At 36.9% G+C, this 16094-nt stretch overlaps 1 protein-coding gene across 1 annotated transcript in view; it reads right to left on the minus strand.

Moving 5' to 3' along the window:
* Nucleotides 1–5115, minus strand: part of myo15ab (myosin XVAb) — a 66660-nt gene extending 61545 nt beyond the window's left edge. Inside the window, exons 1-2 of the mRNA XM_055056521.1 lie at nucleotides 4618–5115; nucleotides 65–181 (exon numbers count right to left, since the gene is read on the minus strand). The gene's annotated coding sequence lies outside the window, so the exon portion shown is untranslated. The remainder of the gene's footprint in view (nucleotides 1–64; nucleotides 182–4617) is intronic.
* Nucleotides 5116–16094: the final 10979 nt, after the last annotated feature.

Below are 16094 nucleotides of genomic sequence, written 5' to 3' on the forward strand. Positions count from 1 at the left end.
TTTTTATCAAGTTTGTAAAGCTAGATTGTCAGTAATGCTCAAAACAGTGACCTTTTTAACTAACCTTAAAACTTTTATTGTTTTCAATGTGACTTTATGATTCTTCACCACTAGTTTGAGGAAGGAATCCACCAGTCCTTAGCAGCTCCACACTGCTCAGATTTGATCCCCATGAAGGCTCCTGTACAGATATAAACATGCTTGTTCCTAAGATAATATACTATATATTAAATGCTCAATTGTGAATCAATCTTACAAGACAGATGACTCCAGATGTTTCTATCTGCAGTCATTCAAGAACCCTACATTCTCGAGCTAGCTTAAAATTTTTGTCGGCCTGAGGAAAAAAAAAAATCTTGCAAAAGTTAGCAAAAATCTGATTTCTTTAAACAAAAGCACATTTCTTTTTAGCTCAGAGCCAAACTTATTCAAACTCCAGGTTGAAGGCAAACAGCTCCAGCTCCAACATGTTCTCGTGCAACAGAAGGAAAAGTATTCAGTTTCAGTGCCGCTGGAAATTTCCTCGCATTTTAGGTTCAGAGTTCAACTTGGAGAAAAAAAATAACTACATAAGGTCAAAAATGAATCATATTTACCTCAAGTAATATGATACTTTTTCTGCTATATTTATGATGTATTTACTATTACTTGGGTTTCTTCAGGGTTTCTACATTTCTGTGTTTTTCCAGACTCCAAATATTGGATGATTTCCATTATTTTTATGAGATCTTATTGGGTTTTAATCAGTTTTTGCATAAACACATGAAAAACATCAGGTATCTGCGAATAAAACTGAATTGGACAAAGAATAAAATAATGTACAAAAATCTCAATTCATCCTTCTCTTTTTTATGTTTCTCTTAAGATGTGTTAATTTCCTCGAGAGTAATGACTACTCGACAATCAACATCTGAAAGGGTTTTTTTGGAATCAGCTGATTTCCTGTCCAAGAATTGACGATAAGAAGACTTTTTTGGACCTCTGTCAAATAATTTACTTGTTCTCTTTTATAAAGTTAATTGTTTTACAAATTTACCACAGACAACAAAGCTTACAAGGACACAAGATATTATTTTACCTCCAGGTGATTCCAAAAGAGGTTTTAGCTGAAAACATTGAGTTCAGTAGACAATCAAGTAGAACATTTGCCTTATTTTTGACTATCTAAGCTTGGCCGGTCCTTTATTTAGCCCAGAAAACTGCATTGCAAATGTTTAGCCAAGGGTTTGTTTCCCAATTTTGCTTAAATAAAGAGCCTGTTAAGGTTTATTTAGCCTGACAGTTAAACGTAACCCATGTTCTATAAAACAAAACAAATGACTTTTTACATCATTTAACATTGTCCAGACAGCAGGCTATGTTATTTTCTCAATGTCTGCTCAATAAAATAAATATCGGATAAGGATTTTTTTTTTATCCGTTTTTTAAAACTTGACTTTCAGAAACTGTTCATCTGTGACTGTAATTTTTTTCTTCTGCTTATCCACTAACCTTGATTTTAAGGACACATACACAATATACTGTCATGATTAAAAGTAAAAATGTGGATGAAACTCAGTGAAAAAAACCTCTACCAATGTCCAAAGTACAACTCAGTTAGACCTTTGGAAATCCTGGAGGAATATTAATCAAGGCCACATCGAAATAGTACAGAAACATCTCTGATTCCCTGGAAACCAAGTATTTAAAAAAATTGCACAATATTTTTGAATAATATTGCATACAACTAAGATCTTAAACCAATGCGTACATTTATCAGAGTGCACAGTTTAAGATTAATCTAGCTGTAGATTTAAATAGAAAATAGTCTTATCTAGTGATCTTCAATTGCCTTTGGCTAAATGCAAAAACTGAACACAACATGATAAAACAGAAAAGGCTTTACCCCCTAAGTGGTTCAGTCGTTTTCCAAGAGATGCGTAGCCAAAGCTAAGTTCTTAAGACAATGTTGACAATTTCATTCACCTGGACAGTTCTCCATTATTGGCTCCTCCCTTTTGGTGATAAAGAAGACTTGCCTTTGTTGTGATTGGGGTCTGAAATCTTTGAACACAGTGTGTCTGATCACAGGTATCTTCTTTCATAATCAAGAAAGTAAAAAGTAAAAAAAAAAAAAAAACAATAATAAATAATAACTTCAGGTTGCGATGTGCTTCTCCTCTGATTTTATCATGTCCTCCAGTGATAAGCATAATATATTCCATTACTCAACACTACATCCTGTTCACACTGTGTGACCTCAAGGGAGTGTGCAAGTAAGAGAGATGGGCAGATGAGTTTTATGTGTGTAGTTATGTGAAGGTGTGTGTGTCTGTGTAGACACTTCCTTGTCTCAGGTCATGGAAGGAGCCTTAATTTGTCATCTGAAACTTGAGAACTTGAGCGGCTGAGGGGGCGGGGCATAAATAATACAAAACGTCCAGAGGAACAGAAGAAAAGCATGATTGGCTAATCTTCTGGGATGCAGAAGATACGCTTGATTAGCAGTGAAGATACTGTAAAATGTACAAATGCTGAGTAATTAGACTTCATTTATTAACATGACAGAAGTTGCATGTGAACACCTGCACACATCTGCTACTGAATCTAAGTTTTTTATTCCCCCATATTATCACTATCACCCCCACCCAATATCTCATATGCTTTCTAAGATTAAAATAAATTGAAAAAATCCATGTAGTCACTGCTAGCATATTTTGACTTATGTTAAAGCACAAAATGGAGCAAAGGTGGGAGTTACACACACTTGTTAAAGATATGACGTCTTCCCTCTAAGGTATCAGTGACACAAGAATGACTCTCAAACACACAGAGCTCCAGCCAGGGAAGGATCGGTAACAGGGCTGTGATTATTAGTGCAATCAACTGAATTATCCTTCTTCCCGAGGGAAGGGGTCAGATTGCCGGTTCTGTCCGGCTCCAGAGTACAGGTGTTAGGTTGCTAGATCCAGATCTTGTAGATTGTAAGCGTATCTAATTATTACCAACCAGCATAGAGCACACATCAATGTCTATGCATGTGTGCACAAACTTCACAAAGACATTCAAAAGACTTTATGTTACACAAGAATATTTATTCCTTTTTCCACAGTTTTGTGTCTATCGGCTCACGTGGTAATCAAGGAAATAAAAAGAACTGATCAAATGTAAGCACCCAGTCTCCACCTTTTCCAAAACAATTGGTGTTAGCAGGAGGTCCTCCAAGTTTAGATAGAATTTGTAAAGAGGAAACAGCATAGAGACACCAAGATACACGCCTGGGAGAACACAGCAGATTTAAACAGAGGTGAACATGATGATTCACATCAAAAGCAAGCATTCAGATCCTGGGGAGAAGTAAGAGATCATCTCTGGCAGTTAACTCACAAACTGAGATTCCCTTTTTTCCCCCACGCTCTTGTTCGCACACGCACACACACACGCACACCCACACGCGCACGCACACACACACACACACACACACACACACACCCACACACACACGCGCACACACACACACACAGCCATCTGCTGCTATCTAGTGGACTCGTTCATCTCCTGCAGCATTCTTAATTTGTTGTTGGTGAGAGTAGGTTAGTGGTTCTCAAACCTTTCTTAATGAGTGCCATATCATCATGCTTGTCTTGTGAATTTTTACCATGCTTTAAAAACTTGGACTTTGTTATTATCATAAGTTATGTCAAATATATGTAAAAAAAAAAAAACAACAACAAAAAAACAATATTATATTCACTGACTGTAAAATTGAAGGAACTTACTTATGTTTCCATTTTTACTTTTAAAAAATAGAGTCAATTTATACATTTTTTTATTAGCATAATTACCAGACATACACGATGATGTCAGAATTCCAAATAAGTCAGATTTCAGAATTTAATAAAAATGCTTGTACACTGATGCTGTTTACAGCCAATACAAAACACATTTGGAATCATTGTATCACATTAAATCTTAAATACATTGCACAATACGTCCTCTCACCACGATTCCATGTTACTGATGTTTAATGTCAAAATGTAGGATAGCATGTAGATTGCATGGTCACTCAATTTATCAATTATCAAATCCCACCAGCTTCCAATTTGGAATTGGAACATATTATGGTTGGTTCGGTGTCATTCTCAGACACGAGTTCTAACTTCAGAGGTTAACAGAACCCAGCATAATTAGTCAAAAGAACATCAGTTTTGACTGGGAGTTTTCAAATGTTTCCCTCTCTCCATTTTCTTTTCAGATTTTTTAGATTATGCAAAAGTAAACATGTTTATTTGCTCATCATCTTTAATTCATGCATATTCATCTTGCAAGAAAGTGTGTCAATGTTTTAGTCAAATTGCAGTAGTGTGTAGACCATCAGATTAAGAAGACCAGCAATACTTTTTCAATATTTTTTCTATTCACAGTTGAGTTGAGTATTGGGCAACTCTTCTGTTTTTTTTTTTTTTTTTTTTTTTGCAAGGAGCTGCTTGTGGCTGATTTATGGTGAAATTCAATTGCTTTTATTTTCTTTCTTGTTCTAAGCATTAATGGACAAAATGTTATTAGTGTGTAGACCATCTGTAGACAGTGCATGCCTGTGTGTAGGTTGAAGTGAGATCCATGCTCCCCAACACCTACCTCTGGAAGTCTTGACGTCACCGGTGCTCCGTAGTCACGTTTCTCCATCCTCTTAGGCAATAGGTTAAAAGGAGAATTAAGAAAAAAAAAATCCTTTTATATTTTCCTAATCCTAATTGCCAAAACGATACCAATTCCTTTTCTGCTCCTCTGGCATGAGCTGAAAGCAGCAGGGGTCGGGCTGCGGGGAGGAGACGTGTGGCACTGGGAACCGAGGATGAATATTTAACGACGGTTATTCTTCGACGGCCGGGCCGGGGGCTTGAGTTCCACGCACTCCGGTGAGAGCTGATGACCTCCGTGGGTGGGCAATACCGCTCATAAACACAGCGACACACACACACGTTGTGTTGAAGGGAAGACAACAAGTAAAATTGTGACAACAAAATCATTTGAAACACAGCTCAACATGGGGAGGGAGAAAAAAAGTTAGTTTTCCTTGTAGCAACCTGCCTTGGTTGTAGCATTTCTGAAAACATTTCCTCTCATCCGGACTGAGCACAGCAGGAAAGTGTGTCATGAAATGGCTCAAGGGGGGACAGCAAGATAAAGGCGAGAGGTACAACTAATTTAAAAACGGGGAAAACATTGCGTTTCTACATGAGCAATCCTACTGTCGTCCGCCAGATGGACCCGCCTGACAACAAACAAATAACGATGAAGGCAACGCTAGAAACTGCTGCATTCAGTCCGTAACCCAGACGACCTTGCCGTCTCCCGGCATCACCAGCTGGCCGTCAGAATCAAAACACTTCTTGGCTTTGATATCGTACCTGCTGGGGCCAACCCGCAAGGCTCGGACCTGACTGGTTTTAGAAAAACATGCAACACGCCTTTGGCTACGTTCGTGCTATTTTTAGAGCTGTTGCTGCAACAGTGACTTACACACTATAGATCCGATCATTTGTAGGAACTAATGTAGACTGCAGGAGATGTTTGGCTTCCTGTTGCAGTTGGCAGACAAACAACTTCAACAGTCTTGTTCAGGTTAGGCAGCTGTCAGATCTGAGCTCTTTTTTTATGTAAATCTGCAATGTTTTTGAGCACACACAAAAAACATTAGTTGACTAAATATAGGCATGCATGTCAGAGCACCTGTCAGCATGGATTTTAAAGTGATACACTTCCTCCATATAATAGGAACATCTCAATATTTGAATATCATTGCAGTGTGGTAGAATGTTTTATCCTGTGAAAATCTAAAGGCTACAAAAGACCAATAAAAAAAAAGACTGAAGAAAGAAGTTCCTCGCTGTGGCCTACACAATGCTGCTGATTTGACAGTTATCCAGCAAAGAGTCACTGACAACCTACACAAGGACATAAGCCTGTAGATAGAGAAAAAAATCAATAATTATCTGTCTATCCATCTATCCATCCATGTTAATGTTTGTGTTTTAAGCAAAATATTCTAGCAATATTTCCCAAAATGTTCCTCTTTAGTACTTTCTAAGAATACATGCTTAACTTTTTCTAGTTCTCTACAATGCACATAATTAACTGTATCATGCTAATGAAACCTATTTAACCTATGTAACCGAATCTATGACTTGTTTTTTGCTCCTATTTGATTGTATTACGAACTTCACTTGCTCAATTTTATATTTATGTATATTATTATCACATCTCATTTTGTTGCAATTTTGCAAATTTATCAGCTTATTGATTTACTTCCATGCCATAATGTGCAATGATTCACAATCATTGAACCTAATTACAGCTTTTCCTAATTCTGAATGTCAATTGAATTATTTATATCACCAGACCCTGCCATGAGGTTGAAAGCATCCTTCATTAGGCCGCATATTGATGAAAATACCACTCCCATGCATGTCTGTGGCTGTCAGCAGTTGCTTACATGACAAAACTAATTACATCCCAAGGACAGGGGACAGGAGAAGTCTGCTGTTGTCTTTGAGTTTTCAAATAGCTGAAACAAAAAATACATATCGGTACCCAGCAATTATCATCTGACTCTAGAGAAGTTTTCAAATTTGCATGAACAGCTGTTTTCTTACATTTTCATGGCAGTTTGTTTAATTTATTTTATTTTAGATCTCTGTCACTGACATTAATTCACTTTTTTATTTTTTCCAAATTTATTGGCTTGCATTTGTATACGGTATGAAAAGGAATTATGGAAGTGTTAAAATTAGCCATGTTTTTTTTGTCTTAATTCTAAGCAATCATTGTAAATTGTAAATATATCGCTTACTTTGAGATGACGTTTGCTGTGAATCCATAAATATAATCACACTTGATATGTGCAAACAAAAACACGAGCAAAACGAAGTCAAAAGTGAAACAGTAGCCATTGAATCAGTGACCAGTATCAGTTTTCCTCCTGAAGAAGTCGGCCAAGTCTTTAGCTGGAACAGCTGCTCTGAGACATCCACACTCTGCAGTAGGTCAGGGGTGGCTGTAGAAAGCTTCTGCTGGGAGCAGGGGACAGGTGTGTGCTTGTGTGGACGACAGCAGCAAGAAGCAGAAAAGATTATCTGACAGACAGATGAGAAGGAGAAAGACCAGAGTGGAAGAAGGAAAAGAAGAAAGCAGCGGGGGACATCCTCCACATCTGAGTAATCGAGGCTTCACCTGGAAAGGCAGGATGGTGTAGGATAACAAGGCTATCTGAGCGGTGACAACCCTGCTGGGTGTCCATCAGTTTTGAATAATCCCTGCTGTGGTCGGAGCGTTGTTTTTTTTTTTAATATGGAATCTCTCCCTGTTCAGACATACCTCACTCCTGTCGTACTAGGCTATAGCCCAGGGCAAATTTATCCTGGCGAATTACAAAAATACACCTTTTTTGTATTTTTAATATTTTATTCATAGCCAAGAGCAAACTGAACTGAAGACACTAAATATTGACTTTAAATGTCAGTGGTATATAATTGATGAAAAAATTTATATAAAAATGTAAATGGCCATGCTTCCATTAACCTTAAATTGGGCAAATTGAAATTAAAAATACATTTGCATAACAGTGATGTGCCAATTTTGAAAAAGAAAAAACTTATGTTTTTTGATAAAATGCTTGTTTGCCAGGATGATGGGGTTTTTCAGCTGCAGAACACTTTTTGTGACGGTTCTTTGAAGGTTGTAGACCTGAGTTTAAAGCTGCCATTGCTGATGACTTGAATTGGGCTGTTTCATTTGTTGGTTTGGTTTTTTTGTTTGTTTGTTTTGGTAAATATCACCTATATCTGTATTCAACTGCATGTCAAAATTCAAAAAATTTAAAAATAAATAAATAAAAAACAACTTAATGTCAGTTCCAATTACTGGAGTTTCGGTCGATCACTGGATCACCAGACCAGACTCATGTCAGTGTTTGAATTTGTGAGGGCTCACAAAGGCCCACAGAATGACACCAGTGGCCGTACAATCCCCAGTAAGAGTCATCTGACTGAGGAGAACAGAAAGGTCCCCATGTCTGCCAGATTATTATTTCTACACAGTAGTTTTTAGCCAGCAGAATCTTCTCCTGTTCTCTCTCCTGCTGACTGTTTTCTCTTATGGAGGACTTTGATCGACTTCTAGATGCTCACCTTTCCCTCTTTCATCCAAGTTCTCAGCTGTCATTTGCATGCTTTCAAACAACCAGAACCACCTTGAGCCACAACTCCAAAGCCTCGGCTGCCTACTCACTAAACTCCACCTCCATGTTTGGATTCCCTAGACCTGAAAGATTCACCACAAATCCATCAATAACCTTCCTGTGAATCCTGCAAGGAACTGCAAATCCATTTTCCCTTCAAGACAGTATTCGCCAGTTAAGCTCATTGGTCCAGCCATGAACCTGCCTATCCTTCTCTAGACGAATCCAAGATCTCAGAATTTGAAATAAATGATTCGATTCATCCCACAACCACATAGCATGCTCCTCTTCCTTTCTACTGAGACAGCACAGGCACCGGGTCCTCCTATCTGAATGTGTCCTTAAAGTTCCAGAGATCCTGGTAATACTGACAGATCCTGAAATTCATTGGTCGTAACTGTCCCAGTAAAACCTAAGGTACTTTTTTCCTCAAATGATCCCACAGTTAATCAACCTTTTGTTACTATTATGTACACTTTCTATCTCACATCACTATGTGGAACCCCAAGCTCTGTGATAAATTCATAAATAATTCTGTTTTTGTTTTAAGAAACAGCTGGAAAGAATGAGTGATAAGATTAAGAAAATGCTGGAGTTAGTTCACTTGATTTAGGCCTGAAACATTCACTTGTTCACTCGAACAGATAACAGCATATACTGCAGTGTCGCCTGCGAACTTAATATGACTAATTGTTCAACTGCTGCATGATGTATTTTTCCTCTCTAAAATAACCACATAACAGCAAGGAGAGCAGGAATGCAGACTAAGACATTTGCATTTCTGTAGTTTGGAAATTAAACTCACTACTTGGAAGTTATTTTACTATGATTTCTTTTTTTCAACATTTCTGGTTTTAGTTCATCTTGAGACACTTGTGGATATTTTGGTAAGCAGGGGAATACAATAATAATTGTCTTCCCCTTTTCCTTTCTCATTTCATGGTATGTTGATCATTCTGCTGGCATTTACTCACCAGTATTGAAACGCTGTTTGAAATTGTAGAAAATATGTTAATGAAATATTCAAATAGTTTTTATTATGCATTCCTGATTGTTGCTCCATTGAGGTGGTCCAGCAAGCTTAAAAGCTTTCTTTAAAAGATTTTCCTTATTGCTGTGATATAATTCATAATGAAATTGTCAGAAGGTGTTATTTATTGTCATTTATTCTTTCATTATGTTCCCTGTCAACAGTTTAACTGAGTGCGGTGAGATCGAAGTATTTGCTGACTTAATGTGTTCTTATTTTGTAAGATGGGTTGTGACTTTTTTTGATGCTGTTGAGTTGAATTTTGGTGTCCACTTTATAATTCTTTTATTGTATGTTCTGTTGGATTAGCTGCAAAACAATCAAGTAACATTTAATTTATTCTTCGGGATATTTGCTACATTTTGTTAGTTATTTTTTGAATGGGGAGTATGAAATTATTCTCCCTTTTCACTTTTGCTGCTTCCCAGATGAGAGTTCAGGGTGTGTTTATTACATAATTTGTCCAAAAACATGACTCAGATCATTTGTCTTGGAGTAGAGATGTGCTTAATTGGAAATCTTCGACTGGCTTTGTTTCTGTTTTGTGGACTTTTGAGTAGACAGGCAATAAATGTCCAGAAAACAGTCAAAAGGTAATTCTGCAGAAGCTGGATATTTACAAAAGTACAAGCATATTCATGGATGATTGAGTAGAAGGAAGAAATGTGGTAGCAAAAGGTTCACTTGTCCACATTTCTAAAGATGTATTTTTTCAAAGAAGCAATAGGAATGATCAGGGGTTTCTGAAAGCTAAATAGAACATTATCTTCAAACTTATCAAACTGTCAATTTGATCAGTGTAAACATTTGCCTTAATCACACATACAAGAGTCAGAACACACTTCCATCTCACTCACACAGGATACAAAACATACTGCTAAGCACTCTGGGAAATACTATAGTTTCCACTCCTGTCTTTTCTTCTTTCAGTTATTTTAAGTGCTAACCTAAAACCTCTAGATTATTAAACTCTTGGAGGTTTGACAAATTTAATAAAATTTAACACAACTGCCTACTGTAAGCTTATTTTTCATAAACTCACACATTTAGGTTAAAGAGCATGAGATAGACACAGCTAAATGCTGCTCAAATGTATATATATATGGGTGTGTATATGGGTGACTCATTGCTACTTTATTGCAAATGTTTGATGTCAGATGCTGTTGCCAAGGGTGGCACAAAAGAGAAACATCAGCTAATCTGGTACGAAATTGCCTGATTGATGTAAAATGTTCCTGGCAGTCTAACCTTCCACCAGCTGAAAGTTCTTCATTTTGTACTTTCGTAATTACCTCATCTAGAATTTGTAAAGCAGAACAAGATTCTGCTCAAATTCAAACTTTTTTGAGTTTTACATCATGTTTCAATGCTATTCCTTCATCATAAACATACCTGGAGTGTTACTTTGATTCTCTCTTTTTCTTTTTCTTCCCAGACAAACAAACAAACAAAAAAAAACAGCCTTCTTATCCCCAGAGTAGCAACAACTGATTGTTTTTCTTTTTTAACCTATTATGTTGATTCCAGCTTCAGACCATCAAGGTAGAAACACAATCAGCAGTTGGCTAATGAGTGAACTGGGTGCTCGTGTTAGCATCTCATTGTTGGATTCATCCCCATAACTGGGGAGTTATCCCCCCAGATAAACTCCTGCAAGGCTGCAGCCTGTTTATTCAACAACACCAAACTCTTAAGCTACTCCCTTGATTGAAATGATTGTAAGTGGTTTTTCACAGTCATCATTGTTAATAGAAAACAGCAGAAACAAGTGCACTTGTGGCTTTTAAGTGTTCAAAGGGGACCTAAAAATACACTGATGGAGTGGGACAGTTCAGCAGAAAGCACTAGCAGGTTCACATGCTTGTTGGAAGTTTCATCTCAGAGAGGCAGATCCTGAAAGCCGACAATCATTTTGTTCAAACTGTAACATCCTCAGTTCGGTTTGTTGAAACAGTTAAAAGGTTCCAACATGTCTCTCTGTCTTTTAGTGATGCTTCATACGACATTGGTTTACCTTCCTTTGAAAGAAATAGTGTTTGTCTGACATGTAAAATGCTTCAGTCTGACAATGATGTTGTTTTTTTCCTTTTCCTAGTGAGGTTTGTGATGTAGCCTCCAGCTTTGATGTTGTTAGAAAGCAATAAAGACTCACTGCCTCGAGAAGAGATATTTTAATTGGTTTTGTGGACTAGACTTAATTTGGTTTGGCTATAACATTAACAGCATTAAAAGTGTGCCAGTTGCTTGGTGAAACTGCAGAGCTTCGATTAGCCACAACATTTTTTGTTTCTTTTTGGACAGTTTTGTGTGTACAGCGGCTCTTCACAGTCTTCACACCCCTGGTGAAATGTCAAGTTTATGTGATAAAAAAAATAAAAGCTTATTAAATCATTTCAAAATGGGGAAATTAATGCAATAAAAAATTTTTCTTCTTTGAGCTGATATTTTTATTGTTTTTGAATATATGCTTGGAGTTCCTGTGATGATGGAAAATGAAATAATGCTTTGTCTTCTTGCTTTCTACCAGTCATTTGAAAATGATGAGCCCAAATTGTCTGTATTTGGAACTGTTCAGAAATACAGCTCCATCTGAAGCTAAAATTAGCCTCAGTTCATAATCCTGCCACCACCATATTTCACAGTTCGCATGTTTCTCTTTCAGTGATGGGGTGTCCTTTTCTGTGTCAACCTTACATTGACGACAACCACAGGGACCATTCAGCTGTGCAGCTCCTCCAAGCTTCTGCCTCACATAGCAGCATCCCCCTGCGAGTCTTCCACTCAGCTCCTTCAGACTAGCCAGCAAAAATTAGCAAAAGCTTGGTGGAGTTTCCCATTTTCTGAGCTCATAGGATCTACTTATCATAGTAGCACTCGTAAAAACATTGTTAAAGGATTAAAAAATGAGCCATATTATGATGACTTCCTGAAGCCAGAGTTTCAGAAAGAAGCTCTGCCTTCAGAAAGAGCAGGAGTTCTTAAAGAGACAGGACCAATTTCAAGGTCTTAAATTACAAAGTAAAATTTCTTTTGAGTCAGACTTGATATGTATAGCTATTTTATAACAACTTAAGGTAAATCTACTTGATTGGGCTATATGACATGATGTGTCATAGTGTCATGGAAAATACATAATACTAACCCTTTAAGCTTGTTTTTATGAAATCATGACACATTATTTTGTAAGATTTCGGGAGATTTAAAGATGCAATACATAGCTTTTATAAAGAATATTTTTGTTTTTAACATATTTATTAAACTTGTCATCATGTTGTGACAGTATGCTATGGGACAGATAGACACTGCTGTAATGGTGAAGTCAGTCCTTGAAGAAGGGCAGGCTTGAACTATATGAGTAAATAAAATTTGCCAGTAGAGTCGTAGATTTCTGGGGGGCTAATTACAGTTGCTGTCAGTGCAGTAATTGTAATTTGTTCCCCTCCAAATTTTCACAAACTGAATATTTTCTTGAGGTGATTCTACAATGGTAGATCAGAAAAAAAAAAACAAACAAAAACTTTTCTTTAAAAGATCTTTGAGTTTTTGGAGCTTAGAAACAAAACAAATAAAAAGTTATACAGTCAACTTTCTTATCAGAGTAGTTTAAAACGGTGGGGCTAATCTTAGGTTTCCAAATACAAAGCTCTAAATGACTTGTACAAAAAAACAACAAACGTATGTGCAATTAGAGATTATGTTGCGGGTTATCTACGTTATGTGAACAGTTGCAGAAGTGGTGCAGGCCGTCCTTTTAAACATCTGGCTTTCAAACAAGAAAAATGTCTAAGAGCAGAGTAACCGTGAGAGAAAGACGAGTACGAAAACCAGTAATTATTGTGATAATAACTATAATAATAAAAACAATTATGTAATTATGTATTTTATAGCTGAATATCTCAAAGTGTTATAACAACAGTTAAAACGTTTAAAACTCTGTCTGAATAAAGCTCTAAACAGCTGTTCTGGTCCTCTGTTTGGACTTTTTAGTTTCGTATTTGGATTGAAAAATACTGTAATTCCAAATGGAAATTAAACATCAATTTAAATTTCAATTCAGATTCTTCAGAGTTATTGCATTTAGTGGTGTTTGTCAGCAGAAAAGATCTCTTGTAGCAGTCTGAATTATGGCAAATCTGAAGAAGCCTCTGATGCTGCTGCTCCAACAGATGACAGCAGCAGAGATGATGCTCTCAAAAACAAACTGATAGAAGATCTGCAGCATCTTGCTGCAAACTTTGAAGGATCTTAACTTCCTCAGGAAGTCCATTCTGCTCTGTTCCTGATCCCTGTTTCCTTCTCGAAGTTACTGCAGACATTTCGTTCATGCCAGTTTTTACTTGCCTTTCAAATGTGCTAAACACAGATGCAAGAACTGTGTTCAGGTGATCAATGCAGTTGCATGTCCTCCCAGCATTTTCACTTTCTGATGTTCAAAATATCTTCAGCCTATTTGTGAAGCCATCCACTCTAAATTGCACCTACGATGCTGCTTATCTGTTCACTAAGAGTTCACTAAGTCAAAACCAGATTCTTGAAATGTTCCCAGAAATCTACTGGATGGCATTTTCCATCATCAGCTTGGTTACATGAGAAAATAGGAAAGATTTGGTCAGGAGCCAGGAAAGAGAAGACTGCATCCTGTCTGGGGAAGTTTTGCTTCAAATCTATTACAATAATCCAGATGAACAAACAAAAACAAAGCAAAAGCATTAATTAAAAATTTTATGTTGGACTGAGAAACGATTAGACATAGTCTGCCAATGTTTTTCAAATGATGGAAACAATGACATCATTATCAAACCAACATAATTTGACATAATTTTCAAACATAACTTAAACTTGAGTCAGTAGTTATGCCAATGTTCCAAACAGCAGATGTTACCAAAACACCAATATGCCCAAGGATTTTGCTGTTTCATCTTAAGGCATTTTTTTTCTGGTAGAAAGATTATTTCAGTTTTTTTTTATATCCATGAAAAGAAATGTCTGACTTTCAGCTTTCATTTGAATGTAGGCGTTTTAGTAAAATGTACAGATTTGAAATATGCAGCTTGATATGATCTGCATAATTATGGCAAGAGATAAGTATTAATTGGCAATCTACAAAGCTAGCCTTTTTGAAAGAGTAACCAGAGAAAATCTGAAAGAACGCTAAACAAGGTTTTGTCTTTGCTGCAAACCATGTAGTGGAGACAGCGAACATGTGGAGGTTCTGCTCAGATGAAACTATGTAACCACATTGTTCTTTGTGGTTGTCAAAACATGAAAAAAAAACTCAAGTTTTATAAATATTGTGTGAGACGCTCTGTTTCTCCATAGACACTGGATTTTAGAATTGTATGTGTTCCAGGATGCATCATAAGAAGGATCATATTGAGGAGGCTGTGTCATTTCTGCTCCTCTGTTTCTGCCAGCCGGTGCTACAGCAGCACAGGCAGACTGTGACCTCCATGTCATTACTGTGATTGGCAGAGCGACAACTGCTTTTTCAAGCTGGAATCAGATCTTTATCAAATCGTAAGAAAAGAATATTAATAATAGAGACATGTTTTTTTTGCTAAATGTGCCAATTTGTTCTAGAAGCAAGATGAAACAGTTGCTGTGGCACTATCTGAAGTTGTGGTGCTCCATTACATTTTGTCCATCATGATTAAATTCTGTTTGAGGCAGCCTCATCTCTGACATTGAAAAAGCATTTTATCCATTTTGAATCTCAGAGGCCTCAGAAATCAAACACTATCCTTAATTTGATTTTCCTTATATCACTTTGGTTTTGTTTAACTTCAGTTCAGTTTTACTATTGTTTTGTTTTTTTTGTTTCAAAATTTTGATCTACAAACTATCCTGCAGTTCATCTATATTTTCTGCAGGTTTTGTGACTCTGCTTCTTGTTGTGTTCATGGACGAAATAGTGGCAGTTATTAGCACTCTTGCCCAAAATGTTTCTACTAAACATGTCTCACATGAATATGAGAAGTGCGTCTCATGCTGGGCGCAGATGAGGCTCACTGCTCAGGGCACCACACAATCTGGGGGCAGCACAAGTAACATTGAAATGGACAAATGACACAAGTCCAAACTCAATGTAGAAAGAGTCTGATCTAATACCACCGTTAAACAACAATAGAGAAAATCCCACAAAGATTCAAAAACAAAGGGCCAATTATTTAAAAAGTAAAAGTCCTTATTTGGTGTTTATACCACCATTGATTGTTTGAGCATAATATCTTATAATGCCATGTTCATGATGATTCATTCTCTCATCAAAATGCGTTTGAGACATTGTCAGATCTCCCATGGCAACCATTCAGTGCAGCTGGGAAGATCCATTAGAAGGGCCCTTCCCTTTCTGCCTTCTGCCCAGTGGAGAACATTTTACAGAATGATGTGCAGCATTTTTTTCATGTACTTTTTATAACCATGCATTGCATTTTACATCTGTCATAGACATCAAGTCAACACTGAGATTTCAAAAACTGCAGTCCTGTGGAACCAAGTTTCACACCTGAGATCCTCTAACCGGCACACCTCTGACGTCTCCCTGTGAATGTGTGTGCTGTGTTATGCTTTCTCCTGAGAAAAAAACAAAACATTTAAGATCTTCTGCGTGGAATTCATGAACAAATGGGAAAATTGAAGGATCTGAGCATCACTTCCTGCAAATACATACCTTATGAAAATAGAAGGTACATACAATTCGTGCATATTAACAAAGAAAAGGAAACTGATTTTTATGAAGACTGTATTCTCAAGAGATTTTAAGCTTTCTAAGTTATTCCTTACAGCTAATTATTCAGATTTTCACTGACTTTTTGAAGCTAATGATAACTGCTGATAAAGTTGAGT

Source organism: Poeciliopsis prolifica, unplaced genomic scaffold, assembly GCF_027474105.1.
Source record: "Poeciliopsis prolifica strain line A6 unplaced genomic scaffold, Auburn_PproV2 SCAFFOLD045, whole genome shotgun sequence".
Taxonomy (NCBI): Eukaryota; Metazoa; Chordata; class Actinopteri; order Cyprinodontiformes; family Poeciliidae; genus Poeciliopsis; species Poeciliopsis prolifica.